The sequence below is a fragment of the Gracilinanus agilis genome, chromosome 6, assembly GCF_016433145.1.
Source record: "Gracilinanus agilis isolate LMUSP501 chromosome 6, AgileGrace, whole genome shotgun sequence".
NCBI lineage: Eukaryota > Metazoa > Chordata > Mammalia > Didelphimorphia > Didelphidae > Gracilinanus > Gracilinanus agilis.
In genome coordinates, this window is record NC_058135.1 from 37,020,833 (window position 1) to 37,047,668 (window position 26,836).

A 26,836-nucleotide genomic window follows, 5' to 3' on the forward strand; every position below is an offset into this window, starting at 1 on the left:
TACTCAAATATACAAGGCATTAAACCAATTGTATAAAAAATCAAGCCATGGGGCAGCTGGGTAGCTCAGTGGAGTGAGAGTCGGGCCTAGAGACGGGAGGTCCTAGGTTCAAACCCGGCCTCAGACACTTCCCAGCTGTGTGACCCTGGGCAAGTCACTTGACCCCCATTGCCCACCCTTACCAATCTTCCACCTATGAGACAATACACTGAAGTACAAGGGTTAAAAAAAAAAGCCATTCCCCAATTGATAAATGGGCAAGAGAACATGAATAGGCAATTTTCAGATAAAGAAATCAAAATTATCAATAAGCACATGAGAAAGTGTTCTAAATATCTAATAATTAGAGAAATGCAAATCAAAACAACTCTGAGGTATCACCTCACACCTAGCAGATTGGCTCAAATGAAAGAAGGGGAGAGAGTAATGAATGTTGGAGGGGATGTGGCCAAATTGGGACATTAATGCATTGCTGGTGGAGTTTTGAACTGATCTGGATCATTGAATATTCTGGATGACAATTTGGAACTTTGCCCAAAGAGCTCTAAAAGGCTGCCTACCCTTTGATCCAGCCATAACATTGCTGGGTTTGTACCCCAAAGAGATCATAGAGAAAAAGACTTGTACAAAAATATTTATAGCTGCGCTTTTTGTGGTGGCAAAAAAGTGGAAAACGAGGGTATGCCCTTCAATTGGGGAATGGCTGAACAAACTGTGGTATATGCTGGTGATGGAATACTATTGTGCTCAAAGGAATAATAAACTGGAGGAATTCCATGTGAACTAGAAAGACCTTCAGGAACTGATGCAGAGCGAAAGGAGCAGAGCCAAAAGAACATTGTACACAGAGACCAAAACACTGTGGTAAAATGGAATGTAATGGACTTCTGTACTAGCAGCAATGCAATGACCCAGGACAATTCTGAGGGACTTATGGAAAAGAATGCTACCCACATCCAGAGGAAGAACTACAGGAGAGGAAACAGAAGAAAAACAATTGCTTGAACACATGTGTTGAGGCGGACATGATTGGGGATGTAGACTCGAAACAACCACACCAATGCAACTATCAACAATTTGGAAATAGGTCTTGATCAAGGACACATGTTAAAACCAGTGGAAATACGCATCAGCCTTGGGGGAGGGGGTTGAGCTTGGGGGGTAAAGGGGAAAGTAAGAGCATGAATTATGTAACCATTTTTACTTTTCTAAAAAATAAATATTAATAAATATTTAAAAAAAAAAAGAAAACAAAAACAAACAAAAAAACAAAAAAAACTAAAGGGATGTCCCTCATTTGGGGAATGGCTTACCAAAATGTGTTGTATAAGAGTGACAGAATTCTTTTGTGTTATAAGGAATGATGAACAGGATGATTTCAGAGAGAATTCGAAAGACCTACGTAAAATAATCCAGAGTGAAATAAACAAAACCAAGAGAATATTAAACACAGTAACTGAAATATTGTGGAATGATCAAATGTGATAGACTTTGCTACTAACCTCAATACAATAATCTAGGATAATTCTAAGGGACTTTGAAAAAGAATGCTATCCCCCTCTAGAGAAAGAACTTTTGGACCAGAAAAGCAGAAGAAAATATATGATTTATCACGTGTTTATTTGGTTATATGATTTCAGGTTTTGGTTTTATAACATTATTCAGTTACAAAAATGAATACTATGGGAATATATTTTGAATGATAATACATATATAACCCAGTCGAATTGCTTGTCAACTCTGGGAGCGGGGAGGAAGCAGGGAGGGAGATCACATGAATCATGTACTCTTCGAAAACTTATGTTTAAATTTGTTATTGGAATAACATAAAGATAAAAAATAAAATAAATACGACTCTCTCACATATGAAATGAGCCAAATGGAATGGGACCAGTTCTGAAGAAGCCTCATCCAAGAAATGAGAGGTCAGACTATTTTTTCAACTCTTTGGCCCTTTATTCCTCCATATTAGAACTCAAAGGAGAATCATGTAATGGTTATATTTCTTTTAAACCTATGTGGTCCCCTCCAAAAGTGGGGAAGAGAAAGTTACTCAATGTATCATGAGAATTATTCATTTCCTCTAAGCAAAAGAAATGTTAACTTAAGAAAGCACAATTGCTCATTTACAAAGATTTGAATGAATATCTGTAACGCATACCTCTTGTTACATTCCCCTTGGAAGCTGAGACTTAAATATTAAAATATGAAATAGTTTGTGGAACTGCTGTGTAAAACGTTAGATTCTGAAGAGAAGATAGAAAAGCAAGAAATTTCCTGAGCTCCCAAGGAGCTCACATTGGAACAGGTAGTAATCTTTATAGAAACTTTTATCTGTAAGACAGAAGTTCCTTAGGGTATAGCAAAGCTAATGGTAATGCATCTTCTTTAGTCTTGTTGTTATCAATAAAACCATATTCATTGAACCATTTAATTATATCAAAACCATGGGTGATGAGAACTTTCTTTGTTGGGTCTTCACTTTCTATGGCTACAAAAGAGGTGTATCTACTATAGTACCTTTGGGCAATTGCCAGTTTACATCTTTCTCAGGGTTGCTCTCCTAGATGCCCCTGACAGGGTTAGGCAGGAAGCACTTATTATGTATGCTGGGCATTATGCTAAGTGCTTTTTACAAATATTACATCGCTTGTTCTTCACAATAACCCTGAGAAGTAGGTGCTATTTGTAATATTCTTTTTATGATTGAGGAAATTGAAACAAACAGAAGTTAACTGCTTTACATATGGTCCTATTGCTAGTGAATGTTCGAGATGGATTTGAATTCTTCCTGATTCCAGGTCCAAGGTTCTATGCAAAATGTACTACCAGATCCGTCTATAAGTCAGTGGTCAAGGCAACACTAATATTCCTGGAGCTCTCAGATTCATTTTCCTGGTGTCATCTCAACCAGATTATGAGGGGAAGTGGTGATCAACAATGGTGGCAGTGGTTTTATTCACCTGACACAAGTCTGCCTTGCTTCCCTCTTTCTCTTCCAAGACATTTTGATGTAAAAGAGATACGTATTTCTTTCAATTAATATCAAGAATTATCACAAAGAGAATATTAAATGAGAAGAATTTGGGTAGGTTCTATTCTAGATACAAAATGCATTTTGTATTTAAGGGACATAGTTTCATGATATTAGAAATGACATAGAAATTATTATAACATTCTAAATAGAAACTAAGTCTATGCTCTCTCTCAAAATTATTATAACATTTCAAACAGAACCTAAGTCTATTCTCTCTCTCTCTCTCTCTCTTTCTCTCTCTCTCTCTCTCTCTCTCTCTTTTTCTCCGTGTGTGTGTGTGTGTGTGTGTGTGTGTGTGTGTGTGTGTGTATGGTTTTCCTTTTCACTCTCTTTCTTCTTTCTTCAGGTTGAGGAGGGGTAGAGATCTCTAATTTACTCTTAGGGTTTTTTGGCAAGTAGCTTCATTGTCTCCATTTCCTCTTGGCAGATTCAAATTGTTAGAGAAATGGAAATGTTTTGAACACAGTAGGCCCTGGCAGGCACTCTCTCAGGCATTGCCCAGGAATCTAGGAACATTTGTCTCCTTGTTGTATGGTATTTTGTTCAGGTTGAGTTTTGTCTTTGTCTCAGATTCCATATGCTAAAAAATAATTTAGTTCTCATTTTGTGTATGGTGTGTGGGTATAAGATGGAAAAAGTTACTAAAAATTAATATATTTAATAGAGATTGTTTTTGAGAATAAAAAATTAATGTGAAATGCAGATGAATGCAATAAAATTGCTATCTATCTATCTATCTATATGAGTTAATGGGGCAATATGTTGCTGTGGAAGAAATACTGGATTAATAATTGGAACTCGTGGTTTAATTTGTAGCAGTGATTAGTAGACTGCTGCATCTGGTTTCAATCTTTCAGGGTCTCAGTTTCCTCATCCGTAAATCAAAGACAACTAGGTTGTACAATGAATAAGAGTAAGGGACCTGGAGTCAAGAAGACTCATCTCTCTGAATTCATATCTGAGCTTATATACTGACTAGCTATATAAACCTGGGCAAGTAATTTACCCACGCTTGCCTCAGTTTTCTCATCTGTAAAATGAGGTGAAGAAGGAAATGTGCAATCACTCTAGTATCTTTTCCACGAAAACCCCAAATGGGATTATAAAGAGTCATACACAACTGAAATGCCTGGACAACAATGACAAATCAAAGGTTTTGGAGATTTAATTCTAATAACCTTTTAAGTTATCTTTTATCTGATTCTGACCCCCTTGTGTTTAGAGTTATTACTGCTATTACGTGTTACGTTATTGCTGAATTATATTGCATATTTCTAACAAATGAGGAACTAAAAAAATGGCATCAAGTCTGTCTACTAAGAAAAGTTGCAAAAAATAAACCAAAGTCACAGTTTTAAACTAGATTGCTTATAATCATGGGTAGAGAATATACCTTGGAGCCAGGCAGAACTAGATTTGTATTCTGCTTCTGACCTACATTGGCTTTGTGAATCTGGGCAAGTCACTGAATCTCTCTATGCTTTAGGGTAGTCTCTAAGATTATAAGATGCTAAGGTACCATCTTACATTGGCAAAGGGAATGCTCTATAGCAATGGAATCTATCATAGCACTAATCTCTATCCCTGTCCAGTATCTGAATATAAAAGAACATGTTTTCTGAGATAATAAGAATCTTTAGGCGAGTAGTAGCTACTGCTATAAGACATAATAACTCAGATAGGCGCAGGTAGACCTGTACTCAGAATACAAATGCTACCAATAGAGAAGGTTCTGGTGCTAACTTTGGACCCCTACCTGTATAACTTTTGACTAGTGAACTAACTTCTGTAAGCCATATCTATAAAATGTTTATTAGACTTATTTTTTCTATTTGAAAAACAAATCATTATTTTTTAATGAATGAGAACAATCAGCACAAAAGTCCATATCAATTTCATGAATTAACCAATAAAGTGCCAGGCACTTCATCTATATAGAACAAATGACTAGAATATAAAATACGTAGCTGTACAAACATCCATGTCTACCTGGAATGCAAATAAAACTGCACCTAGATAAAAGGCAGGAAGTCAGAGCACAATAATCTTTTAAAATAAGGAAAACAGGGGAGACTTGAATACTACTTCAAAGATTTGATATTAAGATCAAATAAAATAAATCAATCAATAACTGCTTATTCATTCCATACCATACTCTTCTAAGAGATGTAGCTACAAAGCCAAAAAATGAAAGTCTTTATCATCAAGAGGATTATATTCTCTTATGGCAGACATCCTGCATAATGTATGTGACAAAAATATACATAAATAGGTAATGAGGGGAGGCACTGATCAGGATCAATGAAGGTTTCACAGAAGAGATTTTCTTTGAATTTAGAAGTAAACAAGGAATTCTAAGAGAAGGAAGTGAGGATGGGATGAATTCCAGACTTACATGAGGGCCTATGTAAAGATACGGAGATAGTAGATGTAGTGTATGAGATGCAGGGTAAGAGTAACAAGGTCAATTTGGGTAGACCATAAAATACAAGAAAGAGAGAAATGCAGAGCAAGTTTGAAATGGAAGGTTGGATCCTGGTTAAAACAGAATTTAAATACCAAAGAGAGGCATTTATATTCTATTTTAGAACAAAGCTTATATCCCAGTGTCATGTATGTGATACATCTTTGTAACCATGAAATATCACATAAAGGGGAGATACTATCATGTGTATGTATCATCATCATCGCTGCTTAATTGCAACAAATGTTCTTAGTTGAAGATTTCCTTGTCTCTTTTATACAGTCTTCCTTAGTAAATAATTAAGTGGGAGAAAGCACAATAAAGCTGAAGTAGAGGGAGAAAGTAGGTGGAAAGATTATAACCAGGGATACATAGATATTTTGTGCTAACATGCTGGAGAAATAGTTATGAGGCACATAAAATACATACATACATACATATATATATATATATATATGTGTGTGTGTATATATATATATATATACAAGCTAGAAATCATTGAAAAGGAAGGAGAGAGCTAACATTTCCTCTTTTACCAAACTCATTCACTGTCTAAAGGGATTGCCATTCCACAAACTACCAGCAGGCCTTCTAGCAAATTCTGCTTGGTTATTATATCTCTCCTTGGTAAATAAAGATTTAATTTTGTTTTCTCTATACTAATTATTTATACTTGCTAATACTGTAAAAGAAAAACTTGCAACTGAGAGAACCATTGCCTCAATTGGATTATAACAAGGGCAAGAAAAACCTGGGTAATAACACATTATATGGCAACTGGGAATCTGTGCTTGACCTTGAGCTATTTCAATAATAATAATCAATGTATTTTATGATGGCAAATTGACATGATCATCAAATCTGTAGTTGTTACTGAGCTCAGAGAGATAACTAATACATTGAATGATAGATTCAGAATTGAAGATCTATAAAGACAATAGTATTAAACTTATGAAGTGAAATTCAGTTGTGATAAATGTAGAGTCACTGTGGTTCAGAAACTTAATTTTATAAGTATATAATATAGAGGAATAGTTAGCTAACAGATTGAATAGAATCTGGGGGAATTAGGCAAGCTTCCTCATATGTAAAATGGGACACACTAGAGAAGGAAATGGCAATTCTTTTAGCAATACAAAATTCCTGCAAGAATATTGGTGTTAAAAAGATGGTCTTTTTAATTGTTGAGCAGCTTTGTGTCACTGGGAACATCGCACAAATTTTCCACTGCAATACATTTTATCATTCATCCACTTCCTGTGAAGGACATGCATAGTGATGAACTAGCTCAATGGGTTTTCAATCCAGCTGCATGCATATCTGACTGATAATGTGTTTTTCCTCAACTTTTTTTCTGGTGTGGATGGTACAAACCTCTATTTTTTTTAATAAATTTTTATTTTCCTTGAGAAAACTTTTTCCTACAGTTGACACAATATATTTGGCATTTAGAGAATATTACCATGACAAGAGAATACTGTTATAATTTGAACTTTCTATAGGACATCCTCTAAGACTGTTCCTTGATGTAAATAGTCTGTGAAATGTGGGAAAAGTTATACCTCTATGAACCCGGTTTAATTCTAGTTCATACCTTGCTTCAGAAAGTCCATGAAAAATGTGTTTTCTTCTATTGAAATTTAATACTTCTAAAAAATAAATAAACACTAGATATAGTATCATCTTTATGTAACTGAAGATGTGATCTGATAAAAATCCTTCTGGTATTTTCAACAAATGTACCTTTGATATCTATGCAGACCATCCTCAAACATTATTTTCCAAGATTAGGAAGTGAACATGAGGGTCATTTGCTTTGTTTTTTTGCTTCTATTTGAACCCATTGGTCTATATCTCAAGTACTATTATTAGATTAAAGCATTATCCTTGATCTTTTTCATTTGGGGTAATACTTCCTCTTTTTGAGATCTTGAAAATAAATCCCTAAAAATGCTGTTATGTTTGAAAGAAAATAATTCCCGCTACAGATAAAACACTAATATAGACTGAAATGTAGCATGATACCCATGAAAATACTATTAGAAATGATTCTCTTTGAAGGTTCATGGAATTGAGCTGGGTTATCATTTTATATCACCTGCCCCAGTTTATGACCTAGATTGATGTCAATCCATATTGATTGTCCACAAGAATGTAACTCAAAATTGAGCAAAGGATAGAAATACAGTGAGGCTAAACCAGTGGGAACACCCCTCCCCTTTTTTATCTAACAATTCTACCTAGAAATCTAACCATTTGTACATCTGTAGCATTTGACTTTCATCAGCTGTTCTGATTGTATGCAAAGTACCTGCTGTTAGATGAGGGATTAAGCCTTTTCCAATTGGTGCTTTTTACTTTACAGATGTCATAAAAAAGGCATACTTTCAAATCTGTTCATTTCCAGAGTAAGTCTATTCCAGATGGGAATTAGAGAGCAAGATTTGACAAAATCTGTTTATTACTTAACACAAGAGAAGAGTACAGTAACCTGCCCTTGTATGCTAATCCATTCATTTCAGGCTTGATTTACCTGTTCTGTCCATCTAAAATCTTGCTGGCTTTATAAGATTATAGTTGGATGTCCAGATTTTAAATGAATCAAAGTATATACTTTTAAAATTTATTACTATGATTCAAAAGCCAGGATTAACCTCTTGTTCCTGATTAAAGATGCTATATTTAGGTGGTAGGGGTGTGTAAATTAATTCCAGGTTCTCAGAAAATGCTTTCAAGCTGTATTCTTGGATAGAGTAAGGAAATATAGGAAATTCAAATAAATTTTTTAAAATATGTTTGATAAAGGTATTTTTGTAAAATAGGAATATAGAAGATTTTTTACAGCTTATTTGTTGTCTTTATTTGGAACTTTTCTTTGATATTCCACAAAACATTTGATAACTTCTTGCATGTATATGGAATATTTAAGGTTTACAAAGCGTTTTCCTTATTGTGAAGGAGGAAATACAGATATCATGATTATCATTCAAAAGTAATCAGAGCCACAGTAAAATTAAATAATCTCCTCAGGATCACCTAGTAAAAGGCAGAGTTGGGAATCCAAGTCAGGTCTCCTGATTCTAAGGCCAAGGGTTTTTTGCCACTGCATGAAGTGACTTTCTATACCATATGGTGTCTGAGGCTATATTTGAATACAGCTTAGCTCTCAATTCAGTGAACCACCTTGTTGCCCCATAGCAGTTTACTTGTAAATGTGTATATAATACCATCTTATTTATCCTTTTAAAAAGTAAAGGGATATACTTCTTAGCTATGTGACCCTGAAAATCTCTTTACCCCCCATTGCCTAGCTCTTACCCACTCTTTTGTCTTGGAACCAATACACAATAATGATTGTAAGGCAGATTGTAAGGTAATAAAGGTTTAAAAAAAAACATGATATCTCAATGCACAAGATTACAGATTTGGGGTAGTAACTAACCTTACAAGTCAACTAGCTTAACTCTCTCATTTTTGAAGTAAGAAAAGTAAAGCTAAGAGAGATTTGGTGATTTTCCTCAAGGTTGCACAGTTAGTACAGCAGATGATGAGTTACTTCCAGAAAGCTGTTACATGAAGTTTGAGTTTTAGATGAAATGATGCACTGTTGAGTCATTGAACCAAGGAAGCTTATTTTGTGTGAACACTTAGCTACGCACTTAGCTTCCCTGGACATATTCTCCTTCATTTCCATCTGGAAACATGTGGTCAGTATGTCTTCAGGATATGGTGACTCTGGGGCAACCAGGTGGCTCAGTGAGCAAGACCTAGAGATAAGAAGTCTTGGGTCCAAATTTGGTTAACAATGTGACCCTAGGCAAGTCACTTAACTACAAAAGCCTAGCCCTTGCTGCTCTTCTGCCTTGGAACTGATCCTTAGTGTTAATTTTAAGACAGAATAAATAAATAAAATGTGAGTGTCTTATGGGCAGGGATCATTTCTGCTTTTTCTTTGTATTCTCAGTACTTAGAATAGTGCTATTAGTAGCATAGTGAGTAGTACATAGTTCCTATTGACTGACTCAGAACTAAATATTAAGTATTATCTGTATATATTATAACTTTGTATATCCATATGTATTAGAACTTTGTCCTTGCTTTTTTCCACTAGAATATTAGCTCCTTTCAATAAACTCTTAGTTCACTGAGTGGGAAAAAAAAGGATATGGTGACTCAAGTGGTTTTAGACAATCATCAAATTTGAGACGAACCAATTATATAAAGTTTGTACCTTTAGTGCCCCCAGAGCAGGAAACAGAGTCAGAGAAACTGGAGCCAATCCAGTGGCATGGGAAGAGGAAGTCTGAGAAGTAGAAGAACTCAGGACTTTGAGTCAAGAGATTTCTGATCCTATTGGAGGTTGTAAATGGCAGTCAAATATGAACCCATGGGGCCTGTAATAGTTTTGAGGTTCATTTCTTCCTTTTCATTTGTTGATTTCTGGTTATTCATAGGATTTCTACCTAGAAGGTATCTTAGAGGTCAATTAGTCCAAGCCTCTCATTTTACTGAGGCCCAGAAAAAACTGACTTGCCCTAGGCCAGTGATGGTGAACCTATGGCTATGTGCCCTAAAGGGCATACAGTGCCCTCTCTGTGGGCACGCCTGCAGTCACCCACCAGAGTTTGTTATTAGAAAACAAGAGAAGGGGCATCTGGGTAGCTCAGTGGAGTGAGAGTCAGGCCTAGAGACAGGAGGTCCTAGGTTCAAACCCTGCCTCAGCCACTTCCCAGCTGTGTGACCCTGGGCAAGTCACTTGACCCCCATTGCCCACCCTTACCACTCTTCCACCTATGAGACAATACACCGAAGTACAAGGGTTTAAAAAAAAAAAAGAAAGGAAAAAAAAAAAGAAAACAAGAGAGATTGGGGCAGAGCTGTTCCCCTCCCCATCTCCATGTGCTTGAGGACATTCCTAACTTCCCCCACCCAGCAGCCCCACCCAGCAGCCCATGGGAGCCTTTCTCCCTCCCCTGACTGTAGTAAGGAGCTGGCTGGGGTGGCTCACAGGTCCTGTGAGGGTGCTGTGGTGAAGGTGATTCCTGTGATGGGGTTGGAGAGGAGCTAAGTTTGAGGGGAGCATAGCTCACAGCATGGCACATAGTGGAGTGCTTGGATCACTCTCCTCCCTCTCTCCACATTCTCCTCTCACCACCCACCCCTCTACCCAGGAGCCCAATGGGAGCTTTTCTCCCTCCCCTGTCTGGGGTAAGGGGAGGCAAGCTGGGATAGGGCTCAGCATTCAGTCCCTGGGGGGGCCAGGGCATCTCACTCGGTCTGGGGGGGTGGGGGTAGGGCCTGGCATTTTGTCTCTCAAAGGTTCTCCATCACTGCCCTAGGACATACAGTTAGTTAGTATATGAAATGTAGTTTGAACCTAGGTTTCTACACTTATCTACCCTTGACTTCCTAACACAAGGAATGATGGCTGGTTGATGATCTGAAGCCCTACACCATTTTTGTTATCAAAGGACATAAAATGGATATATACCTGAGCTCAATGTTAATGAGTGACTCTACCATTCCCAGGTGATAACCATGCATATTTCCAGAGCTAGAATCCCCTCAGATGGGTCATTTTAAAAAAATTAACCTTCTCCATTTGGTCCCATTACCATACTCTTTCTCTTATTTTTAAATCCTCACCTTCCATCTTAGAATTAATTCTGTGTTATTGGTTCCAAGGCAGAAGAGGTAAAAGCTAGGCTATGGGAGTTAAATAACTTGCCCAGAGTCAGGCAGCTAGGAGGTGTCTGAGGCCTCTGATATACTAATAAAACTGGTCTTGAGGACATAAATGCAAGGAAATTACAAAGGATGTAACACAGGGAGGCACAATAACAGCTTCAGAATTCTCTTTATGAAACATTTTTAATATAAGAAATTTCTGTTCTCATGTGATTCCATAGATTTAGAGCTGAACGCAACAATTGATTTAACTCAAATTTCCCCACATAACAAATAAAAAGTCATCTGGAGGCTTAGCACCATATTTATAAGCCTTTATTAGTAAAGTGAGAGAGTTTGATAGAGGTAGAGAGAGGTCGCAGCCTTTTTAACTTAAGTGAAGATCAGGTCCAAGATTTCAGCCCAGCTTGGTCCTATCTAAGCTTCACTACCACTTGCCAAGCACCAGCCCAGGAAGTCAGTCTGTTCTAAAGTGGAAGTAATGAGCCTCTCCTTGCCAAGCTTGCCTTTTAAGCCCCACTAGCTCCTCCCTCCATGGTGACATTGCATGTTGATGCACACACTGAAACTAATGCCAAGGGAGTCCAGGGCTGATCTCTGTACTTAGGATCAACATCTCCTAAATGATTTACTTCCTACATCCATCATTAGTGAGAATATTAAGGCCCAGTGACCTGCCCAATGTCCTATAGGTTTTAGTAAGGTATCTTTAAATTCAGGTCTTGTGACTTGAAGTTCAACTTTCTTTTTATCATGCTGTATAGATTTATTCTCTATGACTTTTTAAAAAATATTCTACTTTTTAGAAAAATTTTCCATGGTTACACAATTCTTGTTTTTACTTTCTCCCTCACCCCTCTTCACCCCTCCCATATCCAATGCTCATTTCCACTGGTTTTAACATATGTGATCAATCAAGACTCATTTACATATTATTGATAGTTGCATTTGTGTGGTCATTTAGGGTCACATCCCCAACCACGTCCTCATCAACCCATGTGTTAAAGTGGTTGCATTTCTTCTGTGTTTCCACTTCTGCAGTTCTTCCTCTGAATGTGGGTAGCATTCTTTTCCAAAAATCCCTCCAGATTGTCCTGGGTCATTGCATTGCTGCTAGTACAGAAGTCCATTACGTTCAGTTTTAACACAGTTTATCAGCCTCTGTGTATAATGTTCTCCAGGTTCTGCTCCTTTCACTCTGCATCAATTCCTGGAGGTCTTTCCAGTTCACATGGAATTCCTCCAGTTTATTATTCCTTTGAGCACAATAATATTCCATTACCAGCATATACCACAATTTGTTCAGCCATTCCCCAATTGAAGGTCATACCCTCATTTTCCAGTTCATTGCCACCACAAAAAGCACGGCTATAAATATTTTTTTACAAGTCTGTTTATCTATAATCTCTTTGGGGTACAAACCCAGCAATGCTATAGCTGGATCGAAGGGCAGGCAGTCTTTTAGAGCTCTTTGGGCATAGTTCCAAATTGCCATCCACAATGATTGGATCAGTTCACAACTCCACCAGCAACGCATTAGTGTCCCAATTTTGCCAGATCCCCTCCAGCATTCATTACTCTCCCCTTCTTTCATTTTAGCCAATCTGCTAGGTGTGAGGTGATACCTCAGAGTTGTTTTGATTTGCATTTCTCTAATTATTAGAGATTTAGAACACTTTCTCATGTGCTTATTGATAGTTTTGATTTCTTTATCTGAAAATTGCCTATTCATATCCCTTGTCCATTTATCAATTGGGGAATGGCTTGATTTTTTATACAATTGATTTAGATCCTTTTATATTTGAGTAATTAGACCTCTGTCAGAATTTTTCGTTATAAAGATTTTTTCCCAGTTTGTTGTTTCCCTTCTGATTTTGGTTGGATTGTTTTTGTCTGTACAAAACCTTTTTAATTTAGTATAATCAAAATTATTTATTTTATATTTTGTAATTTTTTCTAACTCTTGCTTGGTTTTCAAATTTTCCCTTTCCCATAGATCTGACAGGTATACTATTCTATGTTCACCTAATTTTTTTATAGTTTCCTTCTTTATATTGAAGTTATTCTCCCATTCTGAATTTATCATAGTATATGGTGTGAGATGTTGATCTAAAGCTAATCTCTCCCATATTGTTTTCCAATTTTCCCAACAGTTTTTGTCAAATAGTGGATTTATGTCCCAAAAGTTGGGCTCTTTGGGTTTATCATACACTGTCTTGCTGGCATCACTTACCCCACATGTATTCCACTGATCCTCTCTTCTCTCTCTTAGCCAGTACCATACCATTTTGATGACTGCTGCTTTATAGTATAGTTTAATATCTGGTATTGCTAGGCCACCTTCCTTCACTTTTTTCCATTATTTCCCTTGCTATTCTTGATCTTTTGTTCTTCCAAATGAACTTTGTTATAGTTTTTTCTAATTCAGTAAAGAAGTTTTTTGGTAGTTTGATATGTATGGCCCTAAATAGGTACATTAATTTGGTTAGAATGGTCATTTTTATTATGTTAGCTCGTCCTACCCATGAGCAATCAATATTTTTCCAATTGTTTAGATCTAGTTTTAATTGTTTGGAAAGTGTTTTGCAGTTTTGTTCATATAATTCCTGTGTTTGTTTTGGTAGGTAGATTCCTAAGTATTTTATATTGTGTAGGGTGATTTTAAATGGTGTTTCTCTTTCTACCTCTTCCTGCTGTGATGTGTTGGAGATATATAGAAATGCTGATGATTTATGTGTTTTTATTTTGTATCCTGCAACTTTGCTAAAGTTGTTGATTATATCTACTAGCTTTTTAGTTGATTCTCTAGGATTTTTTAAGTAGACCATCATATCATCTGCAAAGACTGATAGCTTAGGCTCCTCATTGCCTATTTTAATACCTTAATTTCTTTTTCTTCTCTAATTGCTACTGCTAGTGTTTCTAGCACAATGTTAAATAATAGAAGCGATAATGGACATTCTTTTTTCACACCTGATCTTATTGGAAAGGCTTCTAGTTTACCCCCATTGTCTATGACTTTTTTAAAAGTTAGATGTTTTATAGTGAAGTCTGCAAATCTTATAATGAATAGCAACATAAATGTTGTATTATTTTCTTTTTCTTTTAATTATTTTATTTAGTATATTTTTCCATGGTTACATGATTCATGTTCTTTCCCTCACCTCAACCTCCCTCTGCCCAGAGCTGATAAGCAATTCCAGTAGGTTATACATGTACCATTCTTCAAAACCTATTTCCATATTATTCATAGTAGCAATAGAATGATCATGACTTTAAAGTCAAAATCCCCAGTCATATCCCCATTGTACCATTTGATCAATCATGTTTTTTTCTGCATTTCTACTCCCACAGTTCTTTCTTTGGATGTGGCTAGTGTTCTTTCTCCTAAGTTTCTCTGGATTTTTCTGGATCATTGCATTGCTGCTAGTAGAGAAGTCCATTTCATTCGATTGTGCCACAGTGTATCAGTCTCTGTGTACAATGTTCTCCTGGTTCTGCTCCTTTTGTTTTGCATCAAATCCTGGAGGTCTTTCCAGTTCACATGGGATTCCTCCAGGTCATCATTCCTTTCAGCACAATAGTATTCCAACCCATCAGATGCCACAGTTTCTTCAATCATTCCCCAATCGATGGACACCCCTCTCATTTTCCAATTTTTTGCCACCAGAAAGAGCTTGGCTATAAATATTTTTGTATATGTATTTTTCCTTATTATTTCATTGGGGTACAAATCCAGCAGTGGTGTTGATAGATCAAAGGGCAGGCAGTCTTTTAAAATCCTTTGAGCATAGTTCTAAATTGCCCTTCAGAATGATTGGATCAATTCACAACTCCACCAGCAATGTTTTAGTGTCCCAATTTTGCCACATTCTCTCTAACATTTATATTGGTCAGTCTGCTACGTGTGAGGTGGTACCTCAGAGTTATTTTGATTTGCATTTCTCTAATAATGAGAGTTTCAGGACACTTTTTCAGATATTTATTGATAATTATGATTTCTTTATCTGAAAACTGTCCATTCATGTCCCTTGACCATTTATCAGTTGGGGAAAGACTTGACTTTTTGTAAAATTGATTAGCTTCTTATAAATTTGAGAAATTAGACCTTTGTCAGAGGTTTTTGTTATAAATATCTTTCTTAATTCCTACTTCCTTTCTAATTCTGTTTGTGTTAGTTTTGTTTGTACAATTAATTTAATGTAATCAAAACTACTCATTTTACATTTTACAGTGTTCTCTGTCCCTTGTTTGGTCTTAAATTCTTTCCTTTCTCATAGATCGGACAGGTATACCATTCTATGTTGACCTAATTTACTTATAATTCTTCTCTTTTTATTTAAGTCATTTACCCATTCTGAATTTGTCTTGGTATAGGGTGTGAAATGTTAATCTAAACCTAATCTCTCCCATACTGTTTTCCAATTTTCCCAGCAGTTTTTGTAAAATAGTGAGTTCTTATCCCAAAAGTTAGTGTCTTTGGGTTTATCAAAGACTAGTTTGCTGAGGTAATTTAACCCAAATGTTTTCTATTGATCCACCCTTCTGTCTCTTAGCCATTACCATATTGTTTTGATTATCACCAATTTATAGTATAATTTAAGATCTGCTACTGCTAGGCCTCCATCCTTCACAATTTTTTCATTAGTTTCCTTGATATTCTTGATCTTTTGTTCTTCCAGATGAACTTTGTTATAATTTTTTTAATTCTATAAAAAAAGTTTTTTGGTAGTTTGATAGGTATGGCACTGAATAAGTAAATTAATTTAGATAGGATTGTCATTTTATTATATTAGCTCATCCTACCCATGAGCAATTAATGTTTTTCCAATTATTTGGATCTAGTTTTAGTTGTGTGGGAAGTGTTTTGTAGCTTTGTTCATAAAATTCCTGAGTTTGTCTTGAAAAATAGATTCCTAAATATTTTATATTGTCTAGGGTACTTTTAAATGGAATTTCTCTTTCTAACTCTTGCTGCTGAGTTGTGTTGGAAATATAAAGAAATGCTGATGATTTATGAGGGTTTATTTTGTATCTTGAAACTTTGCTAAAGTTGTTGATTATTTCCACTAGCCTTTTAGTTGATTTTCTGGGATTCTTTAAGTGTACCATCATATTATCTGCAAAGAATGATAGTTTAGTTTCCTTGTTGACTACATTAATCCTTTCAATTTCTTTTTCTTCTTTAATTGCTTCTACTAGAGTTTCTAGTACAATGGTAAATAATAGAAGTTAAAATGTGCATCCTTGCTTCACTGCTGATCTTATTGGAAAGGCTAACTTATCTAACTTATCCCTTTTGTAGATGATGTTTGCTGATGGTTTTAAATATATACTGTTTACTATTTTTAGAAAGGGCCCGTTTATTCCTATGCTTTCCAGTGTTTTCAATAGGAATGGGTGTTGTATTTTGTCAAAGGCTTTTTCTGCATCTATTGAGATAATCATGTGATTTCTGTTAGTTTAGTTATTTATATAGCCATTTATGTGGAGAGTTTTCCTAATATTAAAACATCCTTTTATTCCTGGTATAAATCCCACCTGGTCATAGTGTATAATCCTCATGATAACTTGCTGGACTCTTTTTGCTAGTATTCTATTTAAGATTTCTGTACTTATGTTTATTAAGGAGACCAGTCTGTAGTTTTCTTTCTCTGTTTTTAGTCTGCCATGCTTTGGAATCAGTATCATATTTGTGCCATAAAAGGAATTTGATAAGTCTCCTTCTTTGCTTATTTTGTCAAATAATTCGTATAGTATTGGGATTAGTTGTTCTTTAACTGTTTATAAAATTCACTTGTGAATCCATCTGGCTCTGGGCATTGTTCCTTAGGGAGTTCCTTGATGCCTTGTTCAATTTCTTTTTCTGAGATGGGATTGTTTAAATATTCTATTTTCTCTCTCATTATTCTAGACATTTATATTTTTGTAAATATTCACCCATTTCACTTAGATGGTCATATTTATGGCCATATAGTTGGGCAAAATATCTCTTAAAAATAATTATTTTAATTTCCTCTTCATTAGAGGTGAGGTTACCCTTTTCATCTCTGATACTATTAGCCTGATTGTCTTCTTCGTTTTTGTTTGTTTGTTTGTTTAGGTTAACTGGTACTCCTAGTCTTATTTATTAGTTCAATTGTTTTTTTATTTTCAATTTTATTAATTTCTCCTTTTATTTTTAGGATTTCAAATTTGGTTTTTATCTGGGGATTTTTAATTTGATCTCCTTTTATTTTTTAAGTTATATGCCCAATTCACTGACCTCTTCCCTCTCTGCTTTGTTGATATATTCACTCAAGGATTTAAATTTCCCCTGGAGTACTGCTTTGTGTGTATTCCATAGATTTTGATATGTTCTTTCCTCATTGTCATTCTCTTCAATGAAATCAGTCATTGTTTTCTTGATTTGTTCTTTGACCCACCAGTTTTGAAGAATTAGATGAAGTTTCCAATTAATTTTAAATTTTTCTTTCCATAAACCTTTATTGATTATGATTTTTATTACATTATGGTCTGGAAAAAGACATTGATTATTTCTACATTCCTACATTTGTTTGCAATGTTTTTATTCCATTTATTTTCTTTATTGCAGTGATATTGGCATATTCTGCTAGAAAAAGTATGGTGAATGGTCCTCAGCATATTCTACAGTGAAGCTTTGTATGAGTTCTGATTTTCCTTCTGTTATATCAAATGGAACTCAGTTTTTTTTGGTTAATTTTTATGGCCAGCGGTCATATTGAGGTAATTAATCATATGTTTTCTGGTGAAAGAGCTGTTAATAAGCATGATGGAGAGTAAAATAATAGCTAGTATTACTTCATATGAAATTGTTTGAGTGATAGTTCATTAGGGCTCCAATTAGGGCTGTAATGAGTATTTATAGAATAGAATAGGAATTTGAGATAAGTAATAAATAGCAAAAGGTGAGAGTTTTGCTAGTTTGGCTATCAGCTTTAAACATTCTGTTTCAAAATATAGCTGGAGAGAAAGAGAGAGAGTGAACTGTCAGTGCTGGAGAGTGGAGGTTTGGAGAAGTGGCCCAGCTGGCAGTTACTCTATTAGTTGGATTTCTTTTGGATTTCAAGAAGCTTGAAGATATTATCTATCAAGGCAAACCTAGGTAGTGGTAAGTGTTTGTATCTGGTGGACAGCTTACAGAGAGTCTTCCCTTCCTAGTGTTTATTGGATTATTGGCTGAGCAAGGATTTGGTTCCTGTTACCCACAAGACATCAAAGGATCAGCCTGGACCAGTTGTGTGAATTCCAATATCTCAGCTCTCTCTAGCCTTCAGCCCAGCTTGTCTGCCTGACTGAAATTAGGCTGGCAGAGAAGCAGATACCCATCTCACCCTAAGAACTCCATTTTGTCAGTTAGTTTTTCCCAGAGTTTAGAAATACCTTACCCTCTCTCTTTGCCCTTTTGACATTGCACTGGGCATGTTTGGAATTTGATGCTCATCCTGATCATAAAATTGAATAGAAGGAAAGTCCAGATAGGGCTAAAATAATAAAAGCCCAAGGTTAAGATTGATTAGGGTTGGAGTATGGGTAATGGGGTTCAAATGGTTAGGGATAGGATAATGGCTAAAGTTGGTGCAATAATGAATATTGAGACTGATGATGTACAAGGACATAGTGGTTCTTTTGTAAATAGTTTTACTGTGTCTGAGAATGATTGGAGGATGCCATATGATCCAATGATGTTTGGACCTTTTCTAAATTGTATATAGCCTAGTACTTTTTGTTCAATTAGTGTTAAGAAACCTAATGCCAGTAGAATTGGAATAATATAAATTAATAGGTTAATTGTAAACATGCATTAAGGAGAGAGTTTGAACTTCTTGTTATAAAGGCTAAAGTTTTATGCAATTACCTTCTCTGCCACCATAATGCACTCTTTTCCAGAGTAAATAATTTATAGTATTAATTAATTAATATATTAATATATAAATAATTAATATATATTTCATGAATTAGTTTTAAGGTGCATTGTTGGCCTTATTTCTTTTGTCCTTTCGTACTGGAAAAAATAAATAAATATATAGATAGAAACTGACCTGGATTTCTCCAATCTGAACTCAGATCATGTAGGACTTTAATAATTGAACGAAAGAATTGTTAATAGTGATTGCAACATTTGGGTGTCCTGATCCAAAATTGAGGTCGTAATGCCTAATTTTTTTAAAAATAAAAATAAATTCTTTAAGAAATGGTTGATCTTTGTATATGTACTACATACTGCTGAAAAGAAGGTATATTCTTTTTTATACTTATTTATTTTTCTCCTATCTGTTAGCTCTAATTTTTCTAACATTTCATTTACATTCCTTCTTTCTCATTTATTTTTTGACTCAATTTATCTAATTCTGATAAAGGAAAGGTTAAGTTCCTTTGCTAGTATGGTTTTACTATCTCTTTCCTACTTAAGGTCCTTTAATTTCTCCTTTAGAAATCTGAATGCTATACTATTTGGTGCCTATATGTTGAGTACTGATATTTCTTCATTATTTATACTACCTTTCATCAAGATGTAATTATCTTCCTTATCTCCTTTAATCAGATTTATTTTTGTTTACCTTTGTCTGAGATCATAATTGATACTCTCGCCTTCTTTGTCTCAGTTGCAGCCCAGTATTCTGCTCTACTCTCTTACCTTTATCTTGTGTATGTCTACCTGCCTCAAATGTGTTTCTGGTAGACAATGGTAGAATTCTGGTATTAACCCATTCTGCTATCTGATTCCTTTTTATTGGTGAGTTCATCATATTCATATTCACAGTTATGCTTACTGTTTGTATATTCCTCTCCATTTTGACTTCTTCATTTGATTCTGTCTTTTCTCTTATCCCTCTTACCCTCCCCTCTACCTTTTCACTTTTATTCAGTCTTCTCTGATTTCTCTTCCCTAATGTTACTCCCCTTCTCACCCCCTTCCTTCTTATTATTCCCTTCTTACTATAGTGGCTTTTAAACAACCCCCCAACCTCTCCCTCTCTTATATTGCTCTCCTCCCCATCAACCTATTTATTACCCTTCTATTCTCTACCCCACTGTTCTTCCCTTTCTGAGCCAATTCCAATGAGTGTAAGATTTCATTATTACCTGTCACCAACCTTTTCATCTCTTTCATTGTATTGGTCTTTTATCCCCTTAGCCCCATGTTCTTCTTTGTGAAAAAAATATTTATCCCATTTTATCCCTTTCCCCATTTCTCTTAGAATTATCCTCTTTTTTACCATGCATTTTTTTAACATAACATCCTATACAGTTCATCACTGTATGCTGCAAATATACTTCTTCTAGCTACCTCCATGATAATACCAATTTTTAAGAGTTGCCAATATCATCTTTTCATATAGGAATACAGATCATTTGAACTTATTGGACCCCTTAATTTTCCTTCCCCTTTCTTAATTATCTTTTGGTGCTTCTCTTGAGTTCTGTATTTTGTCATCTAATTTTCCGTTTAAGTCCAGTCTTTTCTTCAGGAATGCTTAGAAATCTTCTATTTTATTAAATGATCACACTTTCCCCTGAAAGAATATAATCAGTTTTACTGGGTAATTGATTCTTGGTTGTAGATCCAGTTGCCTTGCTTTCTGGAATATTATATTCCACATCTTCAGTGTGGATGCAGCCAGGTCCTGTGTAATTCTGACTATGGTTTCATGATATCTGAATTGTTTCTTTTTAGAAACTTTTAATATATTTTACTTGGTCTGGAATTTCTTGAACATGCTCATAACATTCTTGAGCATTTTCAATTAGGGATTTAATGCAGGAGGTGATCTGTGGATTCTTTCTATCTTGATACTACCTTCTTGTTCAAGACTATCAGGGCAATTTTCTTGGATAATTTCCTGTAGAATGGTGTCCAGACTTTTTATTTGGTCATGATTTTCAGGTACTCCAATAATTTTTAAATTGTCCCTCCTGGATCTATTTTCCATGTCTGTTATTTTATCAATGAGATGTTTCATATGTTCCCCAACTTTTTCTTTCTTTTGATTTTGTTTTATAGATTCTTGCTGCCTTGTGAAGTCATTTGCTTCTAATTGTTTGATTCTAATTTTTAGACTGAATTTCATCCCTGACCTTTTGATCCTCCTTTTCCTTTTGATCTATTTTTCTTTGTAGGTCATTGTTTTTGTCTTTTACTTTCTTTGCATCATTTTGAGCTGGTTGGTTTTGGCTTTTAGGACACCATTTTCTTGTTTTAGTTCTTTTGCCTCTGTTTCCAGATGACTTACTTTGCTTTTTAAGTTCTTTCCTCAATTTTCTTCAACCTCTCTTAATTGTTTTTGAATTGCATTTTGAGTTCTTCCAGAGCCTGAGTCCAATTCACTGGAATTACTAATATTTTTCTTGGGGTTCCTTGGTTGTCCTCTATTCCATTTTTTCTTTGTTCATTACCTGAATAGAAGCTGTCAATTATAATTTCTTTTTTTCTGTTGTTTATTCATATTTTTTCCTTCATTCCCCCTCCTTATTGGTTGTATTCTTGTTCCTTTGTTTATTTGCTGGATGTGTGAGTTTGGGCTTTTCTGACTTGAAGGGGCTTCTTCTCTGCTTCACTGATTACTAGATTAGGTTGATGGAACTGAGCAGTTCTATCAATGTGCCCTGGGGCCAGATCTTCCCCATCTACCAGCAAAGGCTGAAGGTAAAAGTGAAGGTGTGGAGGCTAAAGGGTAGTTACCCTTGGTCCTCCTCTCTATTTCTTTCTGCCAGTCACCCAGTCAGAAACCTGTGCTTCCTGTGGTGGTCATGGTACTCTGTTGAGATTTCAGTCTTCACCCTCAGCTCCCATTCAGCCAGATTCCTATTGTGGATCTCAGTGTAGTGGGTGGGGGAGTGTAGTAGGTTGGATCTTTCCATTATACCTAAGAATTCAACTTTATCTGCATGCATTTCAGGTTGGATAGAGCAGGAGAGACCTGTGATTCTGTCCTGCTGCCAAGCCTGGCTCTCTATCCACTCTGAACCCTTGTTCCTCTGGTTTTCTGCCAGCTCTGTGAGACTGAGCCCCTCTACCCTCTGGAGTCTTCTCTGCACTATTGATAACCTGGATTAAATCAGTTGAGTTAATCTGCAGGGCTGAATGTTCCCTGATACCAAAACTTCAAGAGGCATCAGCCCAAGATGGAGGTGTGGTTGCTGAAAACTGAGACCAGCCTGCCTACTTCTCTACTACTATTGTCCAGTTGCCTCCTTGCCAACTGTGGTCAGAGCCCTGAGTTTCAAGTAGTTGTGGTAGCAAGGTACTCTGTCCTGGTTGGAGCCCTAGCCCTGAGATGCTACTGACCTCCAGAATCTCAGCACAGTAGTTAGGGAAGGGGCTCTGGGACCTTCCTTCTTTTTTTCCCTTAAATCTGAGAATTTAATCTTCTCTGAGTATCTTTAAAGTTGAATTGAGCAGGAAGGTCCCACAGCTGTGTCTTCTTGTTGGATTACATTTTCTGTCCCTCTTGAAGTGCTTTGTTTTTTATTGGTGTGGATGAGTTTTCACTTTTGCTGCTTCTAAGAATTGACTTTTGCTGCTTCTAAGCCACTATCTGGATCCAGGCCTTAGTAGCCCATCATTGCCTTAAGCAATTCTGTAATCACTATGACTGGGTGTGGGGGCATAGTGATTGCTTAAGGTAATTTTTCTTTCCTTTTTCTTTTTACTATTTCCTTTTTGAAATCGAATTAACCAATACTGTTGATTTTTTCACAAAACCAAGTCCTAGTCTTATTTATTAGTTCAATAGTTCTCTTACTTTCAATTTTATTAATTTCTCTTTTGATTTTTAGGATTTCTGATTTAGTCTTTAAGTGAGAATATTTAATTTGTCCTTTTTCTAAGAGTTTTTTTTTAAGTTCCTTGATCTTCATTTTCTCTATTTTATTCATGTACATTTTTAAAGATATACATTTTCCTCCCAGGTACTGTTTTGGTTATATCCCATAAATTTTGATATGTTTTTTCCTCATTGTCATTCTCATTAATAAAATTATTGATTATTTCTATAACTTATTTTTATCATTATATTATTTATTCTTCAATTAACTTTTATTTCTTTCCATGTAACTTTATTGATTATAATTCTTATTGTGTTAAAATCTGAAAATGATGCATTTATTATTTCTGATTTTCTGCATTTGGTTGTGAATTTTTTATGCTCTAATACATGATTAATTTTTGTGTAGGAGCCATGTACTGCTTAAAAGAAGGCATATTCCTTTCTATTGTTATTAAGTTCTCTCCAGAGATCTATTAGTTCTAACTTTTCTAAGATTTCATTCTCTTCCTTTACTTCTTATTTATTTTTTGGTTTGATTTATCTAGACGTGAAAGGAGAAAGCTGAGGTCTCCCACTAGTATAGTTTTATTGTCTATTTTTCCTGGTTTGTTTAATTTCTCCTTTAAAAATGTAGGGACTATACCATTTGGCGCTGATGTATAATATTGATATGACTTCATTATTTATAATACTTTTTAGCAAGATGTAATTTTCTTAGTTATCAGATTTATCAGATCTATTTTTGCTTTTGCTTTGCCTGAGATCATGTTTACTGCTCCTGTTTCTTTTAAGCCCAATAGATTCAGCTCCAGCCTCTTACCTTTACTGTGTGTGTGTCTCCCTGCCTCAAATGTGTCATATGGGCTATTATTGTTAATGGGCATTCCAATACTAAATCATCAGCTTTAGTTACTAATAAAGCTGTGGCAGTTATACCTCTAGGATAGTGATGAGCAAACTATGGCCCGTGGGCCAGATGTAGCCCCCTGAAATGTTCTATCCAGCTGTGAGCTATTATTCCTAATCTGATGAATACAATGAGTAGCATACAATACAATGAAAATACAAAAGAGTTGCCTTAGAAATAAACTGACAAACATTTCCTTTCCTTTGTTCCCCTCTTTAAAAAGTTTTCCCATCACTGCTCTAAGACATTGTGGTGCTCCTGAATCTACTGAGTCCAACTGGGCCAAATAATAAGCAACCAGACACTGAACTGTCTCAAAGTTTTGGTTAAAACACTTGAAGCCACCCCTCTCTGTTTGTGTACATATAAAGTAAATGGCTTTTTGTAATCTGGAATTTCTGGAGCAGGGGCAGATAGGATAGATTGTTTTTAAATTTGAGAGAACTGACAGGCGTTCCACCTCTAATCTAAGTGGCTCAGAGACTGAATCTTTTGTTAGGGCTATAAGGGATTTAGTAATTTCCCCAAAGCAAGGGATCCATTGTCTACAAAATCCTGCTGCTCTCAGAATTGCTTTCAACTGTTTCATAGTGGTGGGAATGCTCATTTTTAAAATATCTTCAATGCACTTAGGAGAAAGAGAATGGGCACCAGCAGTTAAAATGAACCCTAAATATTCCACTTTGGGGAGATCCCACTGAACTTTTGCTTTTGAGACCTTATTGCCTCTCTTATGTAGTTTTAAAAGAAGATGTTTGTTAACTTCTTGGTATACTGTGGCATTTGGCAAGGCCAAAAGCAAATCATCCATGTATTGAATTAAACACCTATTCTTAAATTTAATATTATCTGCATCTTGACTCAGAATTTGTGAGAACAATGTAGGACTGTCCACAAACATTTGTGGCAACCAACACCAGGTCCATGGGAAGGCAAATATATTCCTGGAATTCTCATGAATTTGTATTGAGAAAAATGCTGAGCATAAACCTACTACAGTAAAGTATGTAGCTGTGCTAGGAATAGAGTAAATCATTTTGTTTGAATCACAGGATGCCTTTTTATGACCTTAAATTTTGTATAAATCTATATACATATTTTCCATCTGGGCCTAATTTTGGCTTTTTAACAGGTAAAATAATTGTATTATATTCAGATTTGGATGGAATTATTATTCCTTGCTCAATTAATGAATTCATTACTTATAAAAAGTGTATAGTAGAATTCTGCTTTTTATTCCACCCTGCTATGTGCTTCTGTTTTATGAGTGAGTTCATTCCATTTACATTGTTATGTTGATAATAACAGAGATGTTTGGGAAGCTGAAGAGATGGCATGAAACTAGAAACCTGCAGGACTCACTTCTCCCACACACACAGGCTAGAGTGAGTAGGGAGGGGTAGGTACTCCTTACTCTTCACCCCTTCCACTAAGCAGTTGGAAATCAGTTGGAAATGGAGGCAGTACTGGTGTTCTGGAAAAGCTCAGCAAGGCAAATCTCTATGATGTTCACTTTTCTCAACTTATATTCCCCACAGGTTTGACTGAGGGACAATAGGAGAAGCTTGACATCTTATTGTTATCAAAGACAGACAAGGATCTTACTTCTTTGGCTGGCAACTGAAAGGGACCATGCTTTATGGTAGCTATGAGTATGCCCAAAATAATAGTCACGTACAACTACTAAAAGAAGAAATTTTTACTGATAAAGAAGAAGGGAAGTCGGGGAAGGGGTAACAAGGATTTGGATAAAATGAGGGAATCCCTGAACTGTTAGGTAGAAACTGCCCTTCCCCCCATGATGGAGTGGAAGACTTTATATCTAACTGGTCCTCAAAACTTATAATAATCACTTCCAATATCTAAAATAACTAGATGAATAACAAAATGATATTGCAAGAAAGGTCTAATTCTGCTAGACAGGTAAACTCCTGAGAAGAAACCAAAATGGCTTTTGCCACTATGGCCACCAAGGCAATCCCAAACTGAGAACAGCAAGCAAAGTGACCTGCTCACTTCGACCCCCAGGAATCAACTGCTTAACTGCTCTCAAATTGTTCCTTCACTCAGAGTTCTCCAGGGGGTGTCCCCTGGAAATCTGGGTGAGGCTTGACCCTGTATCTTGCAGGAATTCCACCCTGCCATTTTCCATGTTACAACATTCACAGTTATTATTACCAACTGTGTATTCCCCCTATCTTATTTTCCCCTTTTGATCTTTCTCTTTTTCCTTTCACTCTGTTTCTCCTCACCAGTGTTTTGCTTTTCATCACCCATCCACGTCCTTCTCCTTCCTATTAACAACCCCCTTCTCTTCTCTTAATTTTCTCCTACTTCTCTATAGGGTAAGATAGGATTTTATACACCAATGAGTATGGTTGTTATTCCCTCTCTGAGCCAGTTAAGTTTAGAATAAACTTAAGTTTAAGAATTGCCCATCACCACCCTTACCCTCTCCTTTACTGAAATAGTTTTTCATGCTGCTTTAGGTGAAATAATTTACCTTATTCCATCTCTCCCTTCCATTTTCTCTCAGTACAATCTTCCTTTTTACCCCTTAATTTTTTTGCATATCCTATCATCCTAATCAACTTACTTTCCAACCCTCCTTCTAAGTATATTCCTTTTAACTGCTCTACTACTACTAAGAATTTTATTTCTTCCACAACCTTTTGATCCTCATTTTCCTTTTGGTCTATTCTTTCTTTCAAGTAATTCTTCTCTTCTTCTAAATTTTTTGTGTTATTTTCCAGCAGGTCAATTCTGGTTTTCAATGCCTGTGCCTCTGTTTCCCAATGACCTATATTTCTTTTTAGGCTACTATTTTCCTTTTGCCATTTTTCCTCAACCTGTCTCATTTGAATTTAAATATCCCTTTTGAACTCCTCCATAACCTCCATCCAATTCCCTGTTTTTGTTTTTTTCCTGAGGTTTTGCTTGATGTTTCC